Below are 23909 nucleotides of genomic sequence, written 5' to 3' on the forward strand. Positions count from 1 at the left end.
TGGTTTCAGTGGACAGTTTGTTCTGGGTGCATGGGAAATGAACTTGAGGAGTGAGCTGAGAGTGAGAGTGATTCAGTGCTTGGGTGAGTCATGAAGTCCCTGAGTCAGTGTATGTCAGGGTAAAGACAGAACTGAGGACCCAATCTGGCATTGGCACCTGGGCTAAAGAAAAACTATATAAGGGGGATAGGGCAGTATCCCAGGCCCTACTGCTTCCTTATGAAGCAACATACCAGCATGGGTTGAGCTATGACAAAACAAAAACAAGATCAAATTGCATCTATAAATGATGGCTTTCCAAGTACTATCCAAGTTCTATTTTATAAAGAGATAGCCCCAGGTGTTGAAGGCCAACAGAGAGGAGAGAGAGAGAGGGAGAGAGAGAGGGAGAGAGAGAGAGAGAGAGAGAGAGAACACAAATGGACCTGAGAATCATCTGCAGAGATAATGATTGAACCCATGGGAGCTGATGAAATCTCCAAGTGAAATAGTGGAGAGAGAAAAGAGAAGAAAGTCTAGGGAATTAAGGGACACCCATAGTGTATGTAACCAAGATGAAGATCCATCAAAGGAAACTGAGAGAAATGATCAGACAGGCAGGAGGAGATCCAGGAAAGAGCAGTGTTACAAAAACCTAGAGGGGAAAGAGTATTTGGGTCCTAGATAAATCCTTAATCAAAGGATTTGTTCTGTATAATTTGGATTCAGTCAAAGGAACTAGAGGAAGCACATGTGGCCCTGAGGCAGCAGGTTCTCAGTCCATGATCTGAGGGACAAAGATGACCAACAATATTGAAGGCTGCAGAGAGGTCAAGAAGGATGAGAATTAATAATAAGTCATTAGATTTGGCAACTAAGGGATTATTTGAGTGAGGGGTTTTTGTTTAAATTTTTGTCCCATTAACTGGGTATGGGAAATAAATAGTGCATCAGAGTGTATTACCAGTTACCTACAGAAAGTTTTCTATTTTTCTTCATCACTGTGGTCTCCTTTGATCATGACAACATTCCTATTAGAAAGGTGGGCAGAAATTGTTTCAGAGAAGTGGAAGATAAGACCCAGTGAAAGGGACCTGATTTGAAAAAGGTCACATCAGTGAAAACATCCATCAATGCACAAGCATTTATTAATGCTTGACCAGTAGACCACCAGATCATGTTGCCTCCATTATTAGGTTAAACCAGTTCTGATTACTGATGTGTTAAGAGTGGTTCCTGGAACAGGCACTTGCCAAGGCAACAGAAGAGAAGTGGAAACCTTGCTTTAGAAGTTCAACACCTTCTAGACCACTACTCTATGAAACACTGGAAGCAAAGGGATCTCCAATTCTCTGCTTCCTGGCCTAACACCTAGACTATTTCCCCCTTATTACAGAAATCATGGACTGTTGGAGCTGGATCTTAGAATCTTAGATCTTAGAAATCACCTAGTCTAACCCTTTGATTTAACAGAAGAGGAAACAGAAACTGTGAGAAGGGAAGTGACTTACCCAGGATCACATCAAGTGATAGAGTCAGGACTAGTTCCTGATTCTTTGTCCTGTGTTCATTCCACTGTTTAATGGGGCTGATGTCATGTATCAGGACTCAATGATCCATCATTTCGATGGATTTCAGTGAGAAAGCCTCAATTTGTATTCCATCCATCATCATTCTATTCCCAAAGGCCAAACAGTTTGGGATGGGGGGAGGAGATATATTAAATCTGTTGCTACTAATCAGGACAGGTGTCAGCTTCAGCACATGGCTGATTAATCTGCAGAATACTGAGATACCGAGTTCACCCATACAATTAACACACTCTATTTCCTTGTAATTCAGCCCTCTGTTGTTAATCATTAGGTTCTTAACCTTAGCACTGCTAACACATTCATGTTTAATTCACACAGATCTGTTTCCAAGGTAATCAGAAGCCTAGGTCTTCTTTAGGGAACCAAGAGCACTCTCTCTCTCTCTTTTTTTCTCTCTCTCTCTTTCTCTGTCTCTTTCACACACACACACACACACACACACACACACACACGCACACACACACACTAATGGCAAAGATCCCTGCAGAATTAGGTACTGCCAAGAAGCTCTGCAGAAGCAGCCTGGTATTATGGATAACAGGATGGGGCTAGAGTTCAAGAACTGTGTTCAGATTCTGCCTCTAAGACTTATTGGTCACATATTCATGGGGAAGTCATTTAACCTTTCAGGGTCTCAGACAATTCTCTGAGACCAAAAGTTGCAAACAAGTTCCTACTTTTCATGTGTAAAAGGAGTTTCCACGTGATGTTCCCTACACTAATAAAATCAAAAGTCTAGACCCAAAAAAAAAAAAGTGTAATGAGGGTTAGGCACATGCCTAGACCACCTAAAGTGGCCTGTCCCAGTGGGAGATGCTAAGGGACCTGCTTCTGGGCATCAGGAGAATTGTAATCCAAATTACAAAAGAAATTCATTTAATAACCCCTATGGTAGGAGCAACATCTACTACTAATCTAAGTGAAACCCATGGCAATGGTCATGAAAAGCTAGACATTCACCATGGATGATCTCCAAAAACTGAAAGGTCCCAACCACAAAGGCTAGTTTTACCCTCTAAAAGTACTAAAAGTCTTTTTGAAATTTAATTGGTCCATGAAATTAAGACTCCAACCTTTTGAAGTAGATTCCTGATGTCCTAAGACACAAAAGTCCAGTGCTGGATTTATCAGGGCTCACCAGCCTTAAAGGCATCTCTACCCTTGCCTTGGTGTGCTAACATAACAAATGCAAAGGCAAGGAGCTACTTCTTCCAACTTTGCTGAAGATCCTTTCCATGATCTTATTGAGTAAAGTTCCTTTTGTTAAAGGTTCTATGGTCTAGGAGTGATTCATTTCATTCCAATCCTGGGCCTGAAACACCAGACCAGCCTAGTCCAGAACATCCCTAACTCTAAATTTAAAAAAAAAAAAAAAATCTTTAAAAAAATTCTAAAATGGAGATTGAGGATATAAAAATCCCCAATCTGCAAAGATCTCCCTCTTTTTAAGTGTCAGATCCAGAATTCAGACTCATTATCTGACTCCAAGTCTAACAGTGTTTATACTATATCAAAGTTTATGCCCATCCTAAAAAGAACAGACCCATGGAAGAATAAAGGAGTTCCCTTTGGTAACTCTCGATATACTTGAAGCCAATTATAGAAAGCTTCTTCCTGAGGATCCTAACAATTTCCTTTTTGCTTTCTTACATCAGAGGCCCTTAACCTAAGATACATGGCTCCCTGAAATGAGTCCATGGATACATTTCAAGGGATCTATAAATTTATTTTTTTTAATTTATAATCGTTTCAATATAACTGGTTTTCTTTGTAATTCTATGCATTTTATTTTATGCATTTTTTTAAAAGTATTTTAAGAAGTCTATAGGTTTCATCAGACTGCAAAAGAGATCCATGACAAAAAAAAAAAATTAAGAACCCTTATCTTGAAGACCTAGTACCCCTTCTCCATTTCCAGGACCACCCTACACCCTCAGCCCCAAGGAAGTTAACATCACAATCTATCACAATAGGAGAGGTTTCCCCCACCTTCAAAATTCAAGTGTTTTGTTGGGTTTTTTCTTTTCACTTTGTGATGTGGAAGTTGGTTCTAATGAGCTTGTATCTGGTGTCAGAATTATGTCTTACCCCTTTATTCTAGTTCCTTATCTCTACCTTTGGTGTTCAGCCAGCCAGACACAGGTAATTTCAGGAGCATTTATTGCCATTTGGAGCTATCTTTTCTATTTTTTCTTTCTGTCTCTCTTTCAAAAATGAAAGAAGAAGAAGAAGACATATCTGTCCCTCCCATCAGTTACTTTTTCAGGAGAGTAATTTTGTTTCTATGCCAACCAGGGATCTATTGTAATCAAATATTGGGCCCCACTAAACTTCAATCTTCCCATCTGTACTGCAGTTTCCTGCAACTTTCATGCAGAATTATATAGTATTAGTTTAAAATTTCCTTCTTCTCTTCAACGTTCAAACATGCTTTAGGCTTCTATCTCATTTGAGGGAGCGGGGACAGCACAGAACCTCCCAAAATGCTTCTTTAGGAATCATGCTTTGCAAAGGGAAAGTTTTCTTTAAAAAAAACTAAACCACAATAAGTCTACTTCAAATACTGAAGACAAAATCCTGGTTAACAATTGCCCATTTAAGAGAAAGTGAGAGTAAGAAGGAGGCAGATATACAGACATTTAGAGACACAGAGAACAAAGAAAAACTGTGAGGGACAGAGAAACATATACAGACAGACAGAAAAGTACTCATAAGGAAGATCAAGTCTCTCTAAACAATATTTAGTCTCCATTCTGGTGTCAAACCAGATAGGTCCTTGTTCAAGGATGAGTGAAATGATTGTCAAAATATAAATTTCATATGAACAACTAAACAACTATTTGCAATGAAATTACCACTCTGGTCCATCACCCCAACTGTTGGGGGACAGCTCTGAACCGGGGTCCCCCGTGAGGACCGTGAGACGCCTGAGGGTCCGAACCTGCCCCCTTGTGGGGTACTGGGATGGCCCTGGTAACAGGCTGGCTCCACCCACGGGGAGGCACTTGGGAGGAGCTCGCCCGTCCATGGGAGGTACGGGGGAGGAGACAGGGGATAATAAAAGGGGATGACCACAAGAGCTGGAGGAGAGGAAACACAATAAAGCTTGCTGACTGCAACTCCTTTCGGGTGCTCTGCCTGTTTATTGCCCTCCCCCAACTGGGAGAGGGACTGGAGACGTCCGAAGACCGGGGATAGGTAAGTAGAAGGCGAAGGCCCGGGAGTCGCCCCGGGCACCCAACATTCCCCTTGCCTTGTACCCCTGTTAGAAACTGGCTTGACACACAAAAAGGTATCAAGAAAATTTATTACAGCAGAGTTCAGAGGAACTGAACACCTTGGACAAAAGCAGACTCCACCCCTCTTCAGGAGGAGGGAGTGGTAGAAACGGAAGTGAGAGCATTCTTATACTGTTAGGACAGATTCTCCCATCAGAGGCCAAATTGGTTCATTCTCTTTTGGGTCACAAACTTTTGACATCTCTATTACATAACCATACTTGGTGTGTTCCTTCTTCCCAAACATGCTTCCACATAGAACCCATGATCAGAAAAATAGAGGGATTAATTTTATACACAGTGTGTCCGTTTATACGCATGGGGTTCATTAAGCAAGTGCAACTGGAACTTTAGGTTGTCCTGTCATTGAGCCCCAGTTGGTTTAAGCTAGGCTAGTCCTCATCTTCTTCTTGGGTTTTTCTGAAAGCCCCTAAGCATTTTCTGATTGGTCAGGGCCACCTGCAGTTTGCTAACTTTCTTATCTGAGTTATTCAGCAACCTTTGGAGCTAACAGCTTTTGTGAACACAACTCTTTGCTGTTTCTTACATGTTTCTGACCTTTTTTACCTGACCATGCTAGGTTACAACTCTGATTAACTGCTACCACTCAAGGCTGGGAGAAGTTTTAAACCTGTGGAAATAGACTCCTTCCTTTGTTTCCCACACTCTTAAAAGGAGAATAACAAAGAGGAGCCTATTCTATCACAACCCCCCAACTCTGATCATAACTAATCATCATGGAATTCCAAATGCCAAAGAAGCCAGTCACTCCAGGTGTCTGGTATTTTCAACTTACTGGGTCCAATTCTTAAAAGTACAGAGACTGCCAGATACACTTCAGTATCTTGGATGCAGCTTTGACAATCTTAAAAACTTTGATCAATACAATAACCAACCATAATTCCAGAGATCTGATGACAAAGCAGGCTACCCACCTCCAGATAGAGAGGTAATGGATTTAAGATACAAAATGAGACAAGATTTTGGACATGCCTAGTGTGGGAATTAATTTGGCTTGATTACACTCATTCCCTAGTGGGGAAGGGACGTAGGAGAAAGGGAAAATAAATTTTTGTTAATTGAAGAAAAAATAAAGAAAAGAAATGTGGAGGCACAATGCCTGACCTTAGGAAGCCAGCCCAAACCCCTAGCAACACACTAATCATATAGGTAATGATCCTAAGTTCAAACAGCTGTTGAACCAAACCCTCTGTATTCCAGGAAGAGCTCCCTCCTATGCAGATAGATAATTCAGGGGAGGCTGAGAATGGATTGTTCCAACCACTCTTCCTCAGGGACCTCATCTTATCCCCCACAATTCCTTTCAGACCCCCATCCTACTATACGCAGATGATAACCCACACAGAAACATGTTCTGCTTTTTTTTGGAATACATATATCTGACAAAAAAAGACAGAGAAAGAGACCCATCTCTCTTAATTTATCCATAGCACCACACAAGGACAACAGGGGAGGACCTAGAAAATTAAAAGAAAAAGGAGAGAAAAAAATGTATATTGTTATTGTGGAGATAAGTAGGAACAGGTAGGAAAAGGGACAACCTCAACCACTGTCCTTTGTCATCTCTGGGTCATGAGTTACTCAAGACTATACTAATATAACCACTGTATTTGAAGACAAAAAAGAGCTGATGGGGTGCTTCAGTGCATGTGCTTGGGCCCCAATTCTAAAATCACATTTCTCTTTTAAAATCACATTTCTCCCTAGCTTCAAAACACTATGCCAGGCAGTTTCTTCCTAGCCCAAGGACATAGCCTGAACCACCAATAACCGTTATCTCCCTTCCTGCTACAGTAGCCAGCTGAACCTATAGAATTTATTAGTCTGAACCAGCTGTGTACTGGATGAACTGGCTGTGTATTGGGTCATAATAACATTTACTACTCATTGACCTATTATATGTATCCTAGACTTAGACATACATATACTCCCTTACATTTATCTTATCTCATGTTCATCCTTCGTTGCCAAAGAAGACCATGCTGTCAGAGAAATGATGACATGACTTGCACTTGACTTTGTTTTGTGTGAAAGGAGGGCTGTGCAGGTCACCAGCCTCACTCCTCCTCCAGAGCCATCTGAATCCAGAGACCTGATAATCCTCAGGATGACTGGAGATAGACCAGGATGCACTGGGAGACCTTGGTCTCCTTTAGGAGCCTCCTTTAGGCCAAGGTCTTTGCAAGTACTCACTTAAGGTGAGGCAACACTCATTCACTGAATAGGCCTGAATTGAATACCTGAAGAAGTAGCCAGGGCATGGCCCCTTTAATGAGGTCAAGAAAAACAAAGACATCAGGCTGGGTGGGAGACAGCAATAGTTACTATTGATAATCAATCTAAAGCTAGGGGGGTCCAGAAGCCCTTGGCAGGGGCCCATTGGAGTCCTGGGTTCAGAGTATAGTAGGTTTAAGGTTTTGGGAGAGACAGACAGAAGGAAAACCAAGAGAGAGTAGAGTCACAAAATCCTAGGAAGGAAAGAGTATCTTGGAGGAGTAAATGGCAGTGTCAAACGCTGCAGAGAAGTTGAAAAGGATGAGATTGAGAAAAGGGTTAGCTCTGAGGTTCTGTGATCTGCTCTAAGACATAGGATCACAGAAGGAGATCTAGAATGGGTCTCAAAGGCCACATGGTACAACACTCTCATTTTATTGAGAACACCAAAGCACAAGGAAGTTCAGTGACTTAGTCAAGGTCACACAGGTAGGTTACATCAAAAATGGGATTAAAACCCAGATCTTCTCAGTCCTGAGCCAGTGTACTCATCCCAACTAATTCCCCTTAACTGGATATGATCTTTCGCTCCTCAGAAGCCCCATAGTTTGTACTTCTCTTATGGTATTTTTCATATTCTATTTTTTATTATAGTCCAGTGATATCAAATTCAAATTTGAAATGGGAGAGCTACATAAGGATCCCTAGAGGCCACATATTGACTTGATTTTAAAATGTAATATTATCTATTTTTATTCCATTTTATGAATTTTTGTTAAATACTTTCAAATTATGTTTTAATCTGGTTTGAGCCTCATTTGGGAATGTTGTGAGCTTCATGTAGCCCATGGAAGGTCACATGTTTGACACCTCTGTTATAGCTGTCTGAATATTTGATTTATTTTTCTTACTTTATTTTAAGCTCCTTGAGGGTAAGAACCACTTCTCATCCCCAAACACACCCTCAGTACATACAATAGTGCTCTGTAAATTTTCTAGAAGGAATGAATGAATGTTCTTTCTTGCTCCAGAGACAGCCCTGCCTTAGAGAATGGAGAGGACTAAAGGGACAGATCCCTTTTCACGAGAAAGAACCCATATCATGTCTCTTAAAACCATCTAGCAGGAGTGGTTGTTTCTATTTTGCTTTCATATTAAGAGGAAAGATCTTCTCAGAAGAAAACCCATATCAACTGACTTTTAAAATCACCCAAGAGGAGGTGTCTGTTGTTTTTGTCTTCCAGTAAGATGTTTTCTGGGAGAAACAAGAATCTAAGGAGCAGAGAGGTCTCAATGACTCATCCCTATGGTATCTGCATGTCTGTATCTGGAAGGGTAAAAATACCAAGTGACCTCTCTGACATGATTTATAACCTCCCCGTTGTCACCCTATTAAAAGGACCAGAGCCTTTCTGCCATGAAGAGCAAGGACAGCTTTGAAAGGCACCAAGCTCCAATCTAATGAAATAAGAATAAAATATCTGGATGGGAAGAAGGAGAAATTCTCATTAAAATATATAAAGACAATACAACACACTTATGGAAGAATATGAATGGTGGCATTAACCTATCATCAAGGATTTTTTCTTAGCTTGTTTATTTCTACTAGATAAGGAAGATGGGTTTGAGTCCTGACTTCAGCCCTGACTGCCTTGTGTAACCTTGGACTTTTTTTGCATTGAATTAGGTGATCTTGAGGGTCACTTCTGATGAGGTTCAGACTCTGGAAACTTCCTTGAGCTCAGAGTGTAGTAGGTTTAAGGTTTTGTCTAACAAGAGATTGTTGATGAGAGCAACCTGAGTATTTCTCAGTCAGCCCTGATCATTGGTTGACTTAGTGACATTTCAGACCTAAAACTATACCTCCAGGTAGCCCCCTATTGGGCTATTTCCCGATGAACTCTGGGTAAAATACCTGCACAGTAGACACCAAAAGTGTATGTTCCCTTAAAAACTAACCACTCCCTAATCCTACCCTGACTCACCTAGTTAGCATATTTGGCACATTTGTTTATAGAATATCTTATGTAAACTTTACCTGTATGCCTCTAAGTTTGCACGTTCCCTAAGAGCTCTTGCCCACTGAAAAGTGCAATAAATCTTTACCTTGATCTCAACAATGGTTGAGTCTGCGAATTCATTCCAGGCGACCTGCCCCTGGTACTCCAGTCTTTCTGGGGGATCTCCCTTCCCCTTCCAGTCCTTATCAGAACCTCAATTTAATTCAACTAACATTAATTTAACACCAAGTGCAAGATCCTATATTAGTCACTGGATTACAAAGGTATACAACAAAGGCATTAAAATTATCTTGGAGTAAAGACATTTGTATTTGAATCCAACTGAAGAGGTTGAGGGGTGATGGGGAACCCGAAAACACCAACAGTCCGGGTAGTGCTCGAATGAATTCGACTCAAGCCTTCTTAAAGCCAAAGAAAACAAAGTTTATTAAAGATTCGCCAAACTGGGTTGCCTCTTAGGGAGCCTAAGCATTTGGGACGCTTGTATTCACAAGCAGGCCAGATAGAATCTCAGCTAGACAGAGTCTGAGCTGGATTGCATCTGAGTGCCTGCATGGAGGCAAGATGGAACTTAAATACAGAAAAGAGTACAGAAGGGATCTGGGGGGTGGGGCGGTGGTCTGGTAGTCCAGGGTGATGGGAGGAGGGGTTTAGGAAGGGTCTTGAGGAGAAATCCAAGGAGGGTCAAAGGCTGGAAACAGCTGGAGGCCATCAGGAGATATCAGACAATGGAGGGTTTGGGTGGGAAGCAGGTGGGGCAATCCAGAGATTTTGACAGGGGCAGTATGGGAATGGACACAGATCTTGATGGGAGTGGTCGGCAGCCTGGGGAATGGGGTTTTGATGGGATCAAGGGTGGGGCATGCAACAGAGACCTGAGTAGAATGATAATGAAAAGCCCATGGGCTTCCTGAGACTACTGGAACAAATGGGAAGATTAGATTTGAGTAAGAAAGGCCAGATTAAGTGGGAAGATTCAAGGGGAGCTCCAGGAGGCTCCCAGAGTCTGAACCCCATCACAACTACTATTCTTTCCCTCATTTACAAACTGTATAACCTTGGGTGAGTTGCTTAACCTATGTGATCCTCAGTTTCCTCATATGTAAAATGGTAATAAATTAACAGTTCTTAGAACCTAGTGTTGTTGAGGTTCAAATGAGATAATGAATGCAAAAGATTTTGTAAACTTCAAGGCATTATTATTAATATATAATGGGGAAAGGAACAAGTTCACACATAATTAGGATACTTGGAAGAGCAATAGAAAAGGCTAATAGAAATAAGAGAAAAGATGAGTTTCACCTGAATGATGAAAAGAACATTTAAAGGCAGAGCAAGCACTTGGGCTAGGCCTGGATGGGGATGAATGGGAATAGATTTAGTGAAGACTTCTCAGTAATATGCAGTCTTCTCCCTGGAGTGGAGGAGACCTTGGGCCCAGGTTTCCATTCCCCCAGAGTCGGGTGATTTCCATATAAGGCTATGTATTGCTTTAGGATCAGTGATTGTTTAGTCATAACTCACTAACTCCTCAATGCCTAATTTGCATATAATGACGTGTATTTTCATGGGCTTTGTAACGTCCAGGAGCGGGAAATTTGAACCAGGTTTTAAAGGGGATTGGTTAGATTTCGCACCTAGAATGCTTTAAGACCTTGCTTCTCAGCCAATGAGAATAATGGTCACTGGTGGGAGGGGGATTTTCGCATCAGGGTCTATATAAATTGCCATTCTGCTTCTGTAAGGCGCCTCCCTACTCCAGCTCTACTGGTGAAGGGACCATCCCGTTTCTCGTGAGAACCGAATAAAGGAGATTTTCTGTTTTTACCTTGAGATGCCTCTGAGCCGTCAATTTGAGTAAGGGGGTTCATGCTTTCCACACACACATAGGGAGAAGGTTGTCAAAAGGCAAAGACAGAGGAGGAGTGACCAAACCATAAGGAGGACAGATCTTTCTCCCAATGCCAAAACCTTCCCTGAGTGATTTAGATAGTTCAGGTTAGATCAGAAGGAATTGCTTGCTCAGGAGCCCTAACATATATTTGACTTTCAGGGGTGCTCCAAAACACAGGGTAACACTGTAAGTTTTAGAAGGACCATTTAGGAATTTATGGGGAACTAGAAATACATTGTAATGTCTATTGCCCCATTGGCAAGAGTGACTTTATTTCCTTCAGAGGGGAGTGAGTGAATGAAAGAAGAAAAAAGCATTTATTAAGCACTTACTATGTTCCAAGTACTAAGAGAGCCTGTGTCCTCATGAAGCTTATTTTCTAATAAGAGAAGACAATATATAAAGGAGAGTGAGGGTCAGGGAAGGGAGATTTGGTCTGGGGGTTCATAGGATCATAGGTTTAGAGCTGGAAAGGATCTTAGAGACAATCTAGTCCAAAGCCTTCATTTTGTACTTGAGAAAACTAAGGCCCAGGGAAGTCAAATGGCTTGCCCAAGGTTAATAGATAGCGCAATCATTACATGTCCTTTCCAGAAGCAGAGAAGGCAAGATGGCAAGATGGGCTGGATGGATTAGATGGGAAGGCAAATCATGACAAATGATGATTTGGGAATCCAAGGCCAGCTGATAGATAGACGGGCTAAATGGGATAATTTGTGCTCAGCCATGAATCAAGACAGCTGTGTGAGAGCTTTAACAAGGAAGATAACACAAGTCAAGTAAATAAGCATATTTTTTAAAAGCACCTACTACCTGCCAGAGATGAAACTAAGTGTTAGGAATAAGAAGAAAAACAAAAATAGTCCCTGCTCTCAAGGAGCTCACAGTCCAATGGAAGAGACAACACTCAAAAATAGCTATGTACAAATTATATATACATATATGTGCACACATATACACATACATATATGTACATATGTATATATATATACACACACACACAGAAAAAAGTGGAGATTATTTCAGCAGGAAGGCACTAAGATTAAGAAGGACTAGAAAGCCTTTTTGCAGAAGGTAAAATTTTAACAGATTTGAAGGAAGCCAGGAGATGGAGATGAAGAGGGAAAGGATTCTAGGTATGGGGTGAAAAAATGAAAGTGAAAAGATACAGACTAGAGGGATGGGGTGTCTTGTGTAAGGAACAGCAAGGAGGCCAGTGTCTCCTTACTCCCTTCCTGGTACCCTATGATCCAGTAATAGGCTAATTAAGGAGTTGTCTTAACTGTAACAAACAACATTCCCTAACTTGAGCCCAGGTTCCTTTAGGCTCTATCTAGGGCAGAGTGGTTCTTAACCTGGGGTCGGTGAATTTGTTGTTTAAAAACTACTTTGATGACTCTATTTCAGTATAATTGGTTTGCTCTATAATTTTATGTATTTTATTTTATGCATTTAAAAATATTATTCTTCAAAGGGATCTATAAGCTTTACCAGACTACCAAAGATGTATGATCCAAAAAAAGGTTAAAAACCCCTGGTCTAGGGTTTTAAAATGAAAAAGAATTTTGTGCATATGATATTTCATAAATCTATCACCAATTTGGCTTGTAATTCACCCCTACTCCAGATTTCTAGGGAAATCTCTAAATATAGCTAATGCCTAATACCCTACTAAGTTTCTTATTTCCATCTCAGCTTTTTATGACCCAAAATAAAAACACACTCACCTTATAGTTTGAGCACATTTACTGCAGGAAATTGAAAGATAATAAAATACAGTCTTGAGATTCTCAAATGCTGTTCCCTGAACTGGTAAAAAGGATCAGTAAAAAAAATAACTATCGTTTATATAACACTGTAAAGTTTGCACATGGCTTTCTATATGTTGTCTCATTTGATCCTCACAACAACCTTGTGAGGGAGGTTTTATTCCCATTTTATAGATAAGGAAACTAAAACCTACTGGTTAATTGGCCAGGATCACAAAGCTAGGCAGAATTTGAACCAGTCTTCTGATTCCACTGGGCAGAGAAGTAGCCACTTGTTTCATGGCTGAGTTGACCCACTTATTCTTGCCAAGATAATACTAAGAGTAGTGAGGGCTGGACTCCTCCCAAAGCAGCCAGTGTTCTCAGAAGCTGTTAGCTAAGGAGAATTATCTTTCATTCCTTCTCACCTCTTATACCCCCACCATCACAGTCAGATGGGGGAAAGGGAAAGTTTCACCCTGTGAATCAAGTGCTGGCCCTGTTCTGACTCTTGTGGATTCAACTGATGATTCCCTGGCCAGGCACCAGGGGACTCTGAGTCCTCCAGGGTCTTATAAATTACCACTATAGACACTGGTCCATCTTCTCCTATGATTGCAATCAGGCTCATTTAGTTTGCTGCCTGAGAGGTCTGTCAGGAGTTCATTTACCATGCAAAGCGGTCCCTCTTATATGTACTACATGACAAGAGCACCATCAAAAAAATTAATTGTGAATTTGGGCAAGTCACTCTCTGGGTCTCATTTTCTTCCTCTGCAAAGTGAGAAGGCTGGATTAAATGAATTTCCTTCTGCCTCTGGCAATCTGCATTCTAAATTCCCCTTCAATTTAGACATCCTATGGTTCTAAGCTACTGAAGAACCATCTGTCTACTCCCACCTTTTTGTATTATTGAACTTGTTCTAACCCACCCATCCGTATTGGGAACAGGGCTGCTTGGAAACATAGGCAGATGGAGACAGTCTATAGATGAGTCAGGGCCATGGGGGTAAGACTCCCAGATGATACACACTCAGCGAACAGAGCTCCAGGAATCACAGCATCAAAGAATTGTAGATCTAGAGCTGTAAGGCTATTTAGTCCAATCCCTTCATTTTACAAATGAGTCAGTCATTTGAGGCCCAGTGAGAGTAAGTGACTTGCCCAAGGTCCCACAACAGACTGATAGGACATGTCACCGAGTCAAAAAACTAAGGTCGAAAAGTTCAGAGATGTAACTTTCCACTGAAGCCAGGGTCTTTCCTTTGCAAAATCATTACAAAGATTATCTTTGAAACCTTCTCAGATTTCCATATAGGAGTGTACTGGATCCAACTCAGATTGGTTCAAAAATCAATTGTTAAATTTTCAGGGTGAGCATCAAAATCAGTAAGTGCTTTAAGTCAGGGCTTGATTCATTATTTTGTTGATTGTCTAGACTTAAGATTCAGATTATACTTAAAAGTACATCATATGTACATTTTTCTAATTCAGAGAGTTATTGTTAAACATTTACCTTCCCTGTGTCTTTAAACTTCCCAACTCCCAATTCCCCATCCTTGTCTCAGGCCTCCTAGTCCTTGCATCTGCTACCAACAATCATAGTATGTTTCTTAGTTATCTTTTATCTCCTAAAAAGCTAGACAGAGCAGAGTCTACAGTCCTTTGTTAAGAGAGCTTAGTAAAATTCCCTCAATTTTCTTCCACCATGACCAGTGACTTCATTTAACAAACAGGAAGGCAGGCCTTTCAGGGGAACGTTGTTACTCATATCTACAAGCTGCTGCTCTTGAGAATGACCTAAATCAAAGGGAAAATGAAAAATTATTTCCATCCATGGAGAGTTCACTAAGTTTAAGAAGTTGGAAAAGATTGTGAGATGCATGCCATATGTGATTTCAGCCCACAATTAGATACTACAAATAAAGGTGCATATGAAGCCTATCTGTTAGTAAAGAAACGAGGAAGGGAATTTATATAGCATTTTTATATAGTGCTAAAATGAGCTGGAGAAAGAAGTGGCAAACCACTCCAGTATCTCTGCCAAGAAAACACCCAGTGGGGTCATGGAAAGTTGGACACAACTGAAAAATGACTTAAGAACAACTATGTGCCAAACCCAGTGCCAAGTGCTCTACAAATAGTATCTGATTCGATCCTCACAACAACCATGAAAGGCAAGTGCTGTTATTTTCTCCATTTTACAGTTGAGGAAACTGAGGAAGACAGAAGTTAAGTGTCTTGTCCAGGATGACACAGCTAGTAAATATCTGAGGCTGGATTTGAACTCAGGTCTTCCCCACTCCAAGCCTGGCACTCTCTCCATTTGGCCACTTGGCTGCTGTGAGATGTGTTTGCTGCTCCTGCTTTACAATTGCAGCAGGTAGGAATTACAGTGGGTTGTTACTAATAAGGAGCAGCTAGGTGTCTCTGAGATGAAGTTGAGTACCAACTAAAAGTGGGAACGAGGGAAGGGTGCAGTGGAAGGGGGAAGAGAAGAAGGAGGTCCAGCTCGGACTCACACCTCTACCCAACAGAGTATAAGGAGAAGGGAAGGGAAAGAAGGAAAAGGGGGTGGGAGGGCAAGCTTTTACTCCCCTTAATGCTCTGGTGCTCATCCTTCCTTCTTGTTTTAGGATCCAGTCTGTTGATTTATCTGTTTGTGATCTAGATTTTTATTTTAATTTTCTTCCCCTTAAAAATCTTTTGATTTTCATTCTTTTTTCCTTACATTTGAACCCCCATTCCCTTTCTGATTCCTCCTCTTTTGTTGCCAGGTGTGCTTCCAGGGACAGAAATAAAGCTCCCTCAGACTTTTTCCATATTAGGGGATCTACAGTTCTGCAGGCCTCAATCCCTACTCTAAGTAGCTTCTGAAGAAGGAGGACTGGGCCCAAACAGGTGTCGGTCCTCTTTTATTCAGACTTGGTATAGCCACCCAGCCTGGCCCCCTACTCTGATTCTCCTATGTGCTCTCATCCTTTTCCTTTTTGGCTAGACCTGATCAATGTCTTCCCTTTTTATAGATCTGGAGGATAGTAAACAAAAGTATTCTGAACCCTATTTATAGCCTTGGAGGCCCCTTAAACAGGGTCACCTCAAGCAAAAGGTAGTCCAATTCTTCCATTTCTTCACATGACTGGCCAGAATAAGAGTCTCATCTTTATGATCAGGGGCAGGTGAGTAAAGAGGGTGGAGTTGTGCAAGGTTTGAGGTGTGCCCACAGTCTTTGCAAAGGGGTGGGAATCAGAGAGTAAGGGGGAAGAGGAATGGAAGAGATCACAGTGTAGGTCCCAGAGCACTAGCTTGCAGATTGATTTGTGTATCCCTGCTAAGAGTATAAAAACTGGTGATATACAAGTGCTTTAATGATCAGTCTTCATAAGGTAATCATCTTGTCAGGGTTCTCTCTCCTGTCAGTCAGGCAAATAACATTTATTAAGGACTACTATGTGTTGTCACTGTGATAAGTGATGGGAATACAAAGAAAGGCAAAAGTCAACCTCTGCTGTCGAGTTCATAGTCTAGTTGGGGTGTGGGGTGAGGGTGAATGACATGATATCAAGTATGTACAAGACATATACAAGACAAATTGGGTGTAGTTTCAGAGGGAGGTCTGAGGAAAGATTTCTTCCAGAAAGTGGGACTTCAGATGAGACTTGAAGGGAGCCAGAGAAGCTAAGAGATGGCCATCAAGAGGAAGGAATTCATGGTTTCTCTCATTCATTATAATTCTTCTATGCAACATGACTGGTGTGTAAATGTATTTAATAGGAATATGTGTGGGGAGACCATATAAGACTGCAAGCCGTCTTAGGGAGGGAGGGGAAGAAAAAATTTAAAACTTATGGAAGTGAATGTTGAAAACTGAAAACAAATAAATTAATAAATTTGAAAAAAAAAAAAGAGGGAGACAATTACAGGCATAGCATACAGTCAGTGAAAGTGCTCAATCCAGAGATGGAATATACGTTTGAGGAACCCAAGCGGGGAGGGGTAGCATCACTGAATTGAAAAGTATGCTGAGTGGAATGGTTTCAGAAGACTAGAAAACAAGAAGGGGTCAGATTATGAAGGGGTTTAAAAGCCAATCAAAATTACATATTTGACCCTGGAGGTAATAGGGAGCCACTGGAGTTTATTGAATAGACATTATCAGATTTGTGCTTTAAGAAGATTAACTGAAGACAGCAATTCTAGATGGGTAATGAGGTCAAAAGCCAAGAAGCAGAGACATGATTGACAGGAAAGAACAGCTTTGAGAAAGGAGAGCTGATGGCTTGATGGGATGGTAGGGTAAGTGAAATTTTGTTTGTTTTTGTTTCTAGGAGATATATAGATAGATAGGTAGGTAGGTAGGTAGGTAGGTAGATAGATAAATAGATAGATAGATAGACAGATAGATAGACAGACAGACAGACAGACAGACAGACAGACAGACAGACAGACAGATAGATAGATAGATAGATAGATAGATAGATAGATATAGATATATAGATATATTTGTAGGCTACTAGAAAGGAGCCAGTAGATAGGGTGAGACAATATTAGAGAGAGGAGATGATTGTTCAGGCAATCTGTTGGAGGAGATGGGGGGCAAGGTGACAAGCAGAAAAGCTGATTCTGGTAAGGAGAAGGACCTTCATCAGACTAGAACAAAGGAGGAGATCATGGAGGATAACATCAAGGGGTTTTGAGAAGCAGAGTAGGAGAGAAAAGGTGATAGCAAATAGCCTCTATTTCTTGGCAAAAATATGAGGTCAGTTCCTCTGCTGAGTGGGAGGGGAAGGATGGTATGGGATGAACATTAAGACAAAGTATTTGTCTCTCTCATCAAAGCAGGACAGGATGAGCCATTGTCACTGAAGCTAGGAGCTTGATTGTTAACCTGAGATATTCGTTCCCCACCTCTGTTTGTGAATTTCTGGAAAATTCTCTTTCCCTTCCCATTCTCTGGCAACTCTGTCTCCTCCTTGGGTGTGGTGTCCGTTTCAAACTTCATACATGGACTCTCAAGGCAAGGAAAATGGTTCCGCACTTTCTCTCTTGCCTACTCCTGTAGTTTTTCCAGTTCAGTTTTTTCCCCCTAGGAATATATTGGTCTCAGATTCTTTATTAGGCATGTATGTCTCCCCACTTTCTGATGACAGCCCTCAGCTCTGTACCAGCTGAATGAATGGTGCCCCATCTATGAACAGGGGATCCACCTGACCAAGGGTAGGGAGAAGATACTAAGGGCAGGGTGCTCTTCATCCCTTTCAGAGTGGTTCTTTCTCATAGTTTGGCTGAAATTCTCTCTCTCTCTCTCTCTCTCTCTCTCTCTCTCTCTCTCTCTCTCTCTCTCTCAGGGGGCTTACTTGAATTATCAGTGCTGACTTTTTTATATGACAGGCACTTTGTCATAGGGATAGAGAGCTGGCTTTGAAGCCAGGAAGACCTAAGTTCAAATTCTAACTCTGACATATAAAGGTTTTGTGACTTTGGACACGTCACTTTGCCTCTCATGCTCTAGTACAGTGGTGTCAAACTCAGATAGAAGTTGGGCCACTAAACCATATGTAAAGATCCCTATGGATATCTTATTCACTTAATTTTAAAATATAATATTATCTGAGGAGCTAGATGGCACAACTGATAGAGCACTGGGCCTAGAGTCAGGAAGACCTGAGTTCAAATCTAGCTTCAGACATTTATTAGCTGTGTGACCCTGGGCAAGTCATTTAACGCTGTTTGCCTCAGTTTCCTCATCTATAAAATAAGCTGGAGAAGGAAATGGTAAACCCCTCCAGTGTATCTGCTAAGAAAATCCCAAATGGGGTCAAAAAGAGTCTGAAATGACTGAATGAAAATAATAAATTAGCTAGCCTCTGTTGCAATTTTATTTAATTTTTGTCAAAGATTTCCAAATTACATCTTAATCTGGTTACAGGTTATTCAGAACTCAGGAGTGTTGTGGGCTGCATATGGCCAGGCACCTTCAACACTTCTGCTCTAGCAACTAAGATTGTAAATTGTCAAGAGGTTGTCAACAAGTATTTGTAGAGGAATTTCCTTATTAGACAGATCCCTCTACCAGTGAAATCACAGGTCTGGTCTCTATCCTTAATTTTCATCTATCTATGTACATTTTATTCCCCATGAATATTATTTAAACCCCTTGAAGGTACAGACTACTTCATTTTGGTCTTTTAACACAGAGCTGGAGGTAGAAGAGGATTACTTATTGATTGATTATCTATTCAACATCACGCCTGAGCATTCTCTCCCCATGTAAATAATGAAAAAAAGAATTTTTCTTGAATGATGGGGAAGGGCTCAAAGTGACCTTTGAGTATTCACTGGAAATTTTTCAACCACATGAGCTTGCATTGTTTATATAAGAGAATTTTTAGCATTTTCCTAAAATATCTCTACTTCCTAAGCCAAGTTTATCACATTTCCCCATTCTTCCTGGTCTTTCTTTAACTCACTTTAAGTTAGTCTTGAGTTTTTCATTTCTGCTAAATGGGAAAGCCAAAGGAAATTGTTAACTCACCAGCCATTTAGAACAGTCCCCGAAGGTGAGTGTTGTACTGCTGAATATCACACCCGAGTTTTTCCTTCAAATGTCCTGAATTTCTCTGTTCCTAGGGAGGAAGAAATGTAATGGTCTAAAAACAGACTTAGTGATGACAGGGTCTGGACGTAGCTGGCTCCTCTTTTCTCTGACTCACTTTCACTGACTTATGAGGAGAATGGAGTAAATGGACTAAAAGTCCCTTCCAGCTCTGACATTCTGTGATTCTTCTCACTGACTTTGAATTTATTATCTCTATTTGGCTATCTGTCTCTTTTTCCCCCTCCCTCCACTCCCTGCAGAGAACGCCAATAAAATAAATTAGCAATTGTTAGGACTGGAGATAAATGTGAATTAGCAGAATTTCCAGCAGCCATCCATACTGGATGACTTCCAGGTACAAGTGTATACTGAACCTTCTAAAGAAACACACCTGAAAGGTCTTTAGTTAGTTGGGGTATGAGTGATGATGCAGGTGTTTAAGGTATCTGTAGGTATATGCAGTTATAAATTGTTTAAGGTATTTAACAGAACTCATACTACCAGCCCATATGGATGAGGCCATCTACAAGAATCAGTACTACTCTCATGCTTCCCTTACCCTTTTAGATCAGTTTCCAAAGTGGGGCTGAGGTATCCAATCATCCAATCAGAGTGTAGAAAGATAGGCTAAATCCCATTCTTCCTGAAATAGTTTATCTCCAGTAAAACCACACTATACTCCATTCATTCTCTCATTATCTCCTAACACTCCCTACAAACACACTCATTTCTGCTAAAGTTGAGTTGTCACCTAACAGATACCTGGACACCAACAGCAGCAGCTGAGCGAAGGACATTGAGAAAATCCCCCACCAACTAACCTTCAGAATAGCCACTTCTGATGCCCAGGCCACCTGGTGACTTCAGTAAGTACATTCAAAGAATGGTCTCTACACTCTAGGTAAATAAATGACTGATACAAACCCTATTCCTTCTTCCCAGTCTCACACACTCTGGCTTTTTGTTTGGGGTTGGACAAATTGAGCAGTGTATTAGTACATATATAACCTATAAATATATTTTAATTAATTATATGGAATAAAAAAAATTGGAGGCCACTGCTCTAGATCATCTTGAAATTGAAAAAGAAATGGATTTTAAAGCAGAATGTTTGAGAGGCTCTACTAATTGATTCTGACTGTAGAAGGAAGGGGTAAAAGTACACATTCTAGGGAAAAGGTGAGATATATGAAAGTAACAATTAAAGGTACCTTGACTATTCAGGGCACTTTAGTATATAAGTTGAGCTCACAGAATATGCCTCTCACTTCTGCCCTGCACACAAAACAGCCTGGAGTCAGTGATACCAAAAGGATTTCAATCAGATTCAGTGTAACTATTTATAGACTATATTCAGTGTGGAAAGCCTTGCAAATGAAAGAAATCAAAAATCAGAAATCAAAATTCACAAAAGATGAGGGTCTCTGTGAAAACACTTACCCTGTTACAAAAAGGGCATCTCAGTCAACCTTGGAATGGAAAAGAGCAGAAGGCTAAACTATATAAACTGGTGAAGAATCCCATAATAATTGATACATGACTTTGTATTTAGACTGAATATGGTATGCCTAGCATTAATAATAAAGCTCCTCTTTGAACATCTGGAGCTATTTAAATCTCCCTGCTTCATCTGTTTATTTCCACAAGAGCCACTGTTGGGATTGATGGAAGGCACCCATCTAAGAAGAGCTGCCCATTCTTGAGCCCTGTCTAGAGTAGGAAAGTAGTGAAGGCTTAAAGTTGGTTAGGTAATTTCTTTTTTAAAATTTTTCATTTATTTATTTGCTTTTATTCACTTCTATAAGATTTTGAGTTTTAAATTTTCTCCCCTTCCCTCTGTTCCCCTTTCCCAAGATGACATGCATTCTGATATAGGTTATATGTGTATAATCATATTAAATATATTTCCACATTAGTTGAGTTGTAAAGAAGAATTAGAATCAAAGGGAAAAGACATGAGAAAGAAGGAACAAAAGGAGAGAGAGAGAAAATAGTATGCTCTGGTCTGCATTCAGACTCCATAGCTCTCTCTTGATAGTGTCTTAGATCCTTGTATTGCTGAGAAGAGGTTAGTCTATCAAAGTTGATTATTGTACAATGTTGCTGTTAACTGTGTACAATGTTCTCATTGTGCTCACTTCACTCAGCATCAGTTCATGTAGGTCTTTTTAGGTTTTCTGAAGTCCACCTGCTCGTTATTATATATGGAACAGTAGTTTTCCATTACATTTATATACCATAACTTGTTCAGCCATTCAAGATTGGATAATTTCTAAGGTGTTTTTCAACTCTAATTATTTATGTGACCTTCTATGGATTCACAGGTTTTCCCTGTTGGTGTACGTACAAAGTGAGAGCAAAGCCAGTTGAATGTTAACAAAGTAAATAATTCATCAGAGAGTACTGTCTAGATTTTTTCAATAAACTTGAAAGCAACATTTGAGATCATGATTGGTACATAAGTTACATACTTTTATAAGTCATATAAAATATCTGGATCTAGTATAGGAGAAATCATCAGACTATGATTCTGGAGACCTAGATTCAATGCAATTCAACAGATAATTATCAAGTGCCTAAGATGCTCTAGGTATCTAGAAGAAACAGAGACAAATATGAAATAGCCATCTGCCTTCAAGTAGCTTACTGGGGGATACAACATATAATACAAACAAGCAATTAGAAGGTAATTTTAGGAAGGGGAGAGCACAAAAAATGTGAAATGCTTCCAGAATTTGCATATCATCATTGTGTTTATTTTCCTATCATGAAATGTCCTTGGGCAAGTAATAAGTTCTCTGGATCTAAATTTTCTCCCCTGAAAAATAAGTTGGATAGAGTATAAAATTTCTAAGTACCCTTTTAGCCCTAACATCAATGACCTAAGATGCTATACTGGAGTCCCACAGGGCTCTGAAATCCTTTAAAAGAAATTATTAAAAATTTAATATAGAAAAATATCTCTGTAGTGTGGGTTAGTTCTAATTGTATGAACCTCTGCCTGGTGTGACAGAGCATGAGAAGTAATAATCATGTACTTAGAGTGAGAGATGATGGATTAGAGAGAACAACATAGGCAGAATTATGGAATTAACAGCAGCAACAACAAAAAAGAACATTTTTCTATTTACTTTAATTGCATAATGGGTTTTTGGCAACAGATTTTTGGAGTGAGGCAGGTGAAGTGACACATCAGACAGATGACTAAGAAAGAATCATTAAAGTCTATCAGCTTAATAATTTGTGAAGACAGAAAAATTTATGAAGCCATAATGGTTTATTATTATTACCTGCAGAGAAATACTGTCTATAGAATCTTCCCTAGCCAAAGCAAGAGTCATTTCTTATAAAACAATGAAAACTGAATGCTGTGAAATTATAATGACCAAGCTTGACCCCAAATGATACAAGGACTACATTTAATGTCAGCATTGGATGCATTGGTTAGATTTTGTTGAACCGGTTTTGTTTGTTTTCCTCCTTTTTCTTTGTCTAAAGAGATGGTTCTGGCAGTGGGGAAGGGGGGAGGGAGATATAGTAGGAAATGAAAGTGATATAAAAATAAAAGATAACAATCAATTATTTAAAAGAGAAAAAAGAGTATCTCTTGTTCTCATCATAGGACCATAATTAATTAATTCCCTCTCATAAGCAAGGACAATAAAGTAAGACTCTCTGATAGCAAATAATATGGGGATAACAATAGAGAGGGATTGAGAACTCAATCTTTCATCTACAACAAAACTCACCCCTAGCAAACGATGGGGTAGATTTTTCTCTACAAGTAAGTATTTGAAGGTATCATTTGAACTATGGATTCCCTCCTAAGGCAGAGGAGCTAAATACATTAGATGCATGAATGACTGAATATCTTGTACCTTCCTACCTTCATTTGCATTGTTTATTTCATCCTTTCTTCAATCCTTCTTGTTCTTCAAAACCCAACTCATGACACCTTCTCCATGAAGTCTTTACTAATTACTCCAACTTACAGTGATGGCTACCTTTTCAAATCTCTAGCCACATAAGATTATAAATATCTCTGCTACCAGTTTAACCCATCATATATTAACTTGCATTAAATATTTTCTTTTCAGTTGTCTCAACTGGGTTTTAAATCAGAAATTTACAATACCTGGCAGCATACTTACCAAGTTTTGATGACAGAATCAAATTCATCTGTCTAAAAGGCTGTCTAATACCTGACAAATGGGTAAGTTACCTTGAGAGCTTGTAGGAGAGGCAAAAAACCATTTACCCACATCTGTAGAGACCTAGGCACAATTTATATGCGGTGATTTTCCCAGGGTCAACTCTGGGTAAGGGGTAATAAAGTGATCTTCTGGGGTAGTCCCCAAGATTAGGCCCAGACAAGGTGAATCTAGATCATGGAGTGCTGAGCTGTTGGCTACTCCTACAACAGAAGTTAATAATAATACTAATAAAAATAAGAATAGATGATAATCATGTGATGCCCCTAGATGTCCATAGAGGGGTCAATATAGGCTCAAAGTTTTTTCTTTAAAATTTAGGCCAATTCATTCTATGAGTTCACATAGTTCCC

Source organism: Notamacropus eugenii, chromosome 1, assembly GCF_028372415.1.
Source record: "Notamacropus eugenii isolate mMacEug1 chromosome 1, mMacEug1.pri_v2, whole genome shotgun sequence".
NCBI lineage: Eukaryota > Metazoa > Chordata > Mammalia > Diprotodontia > Macropodidae > Notamacropus > Notamacropus eugenii.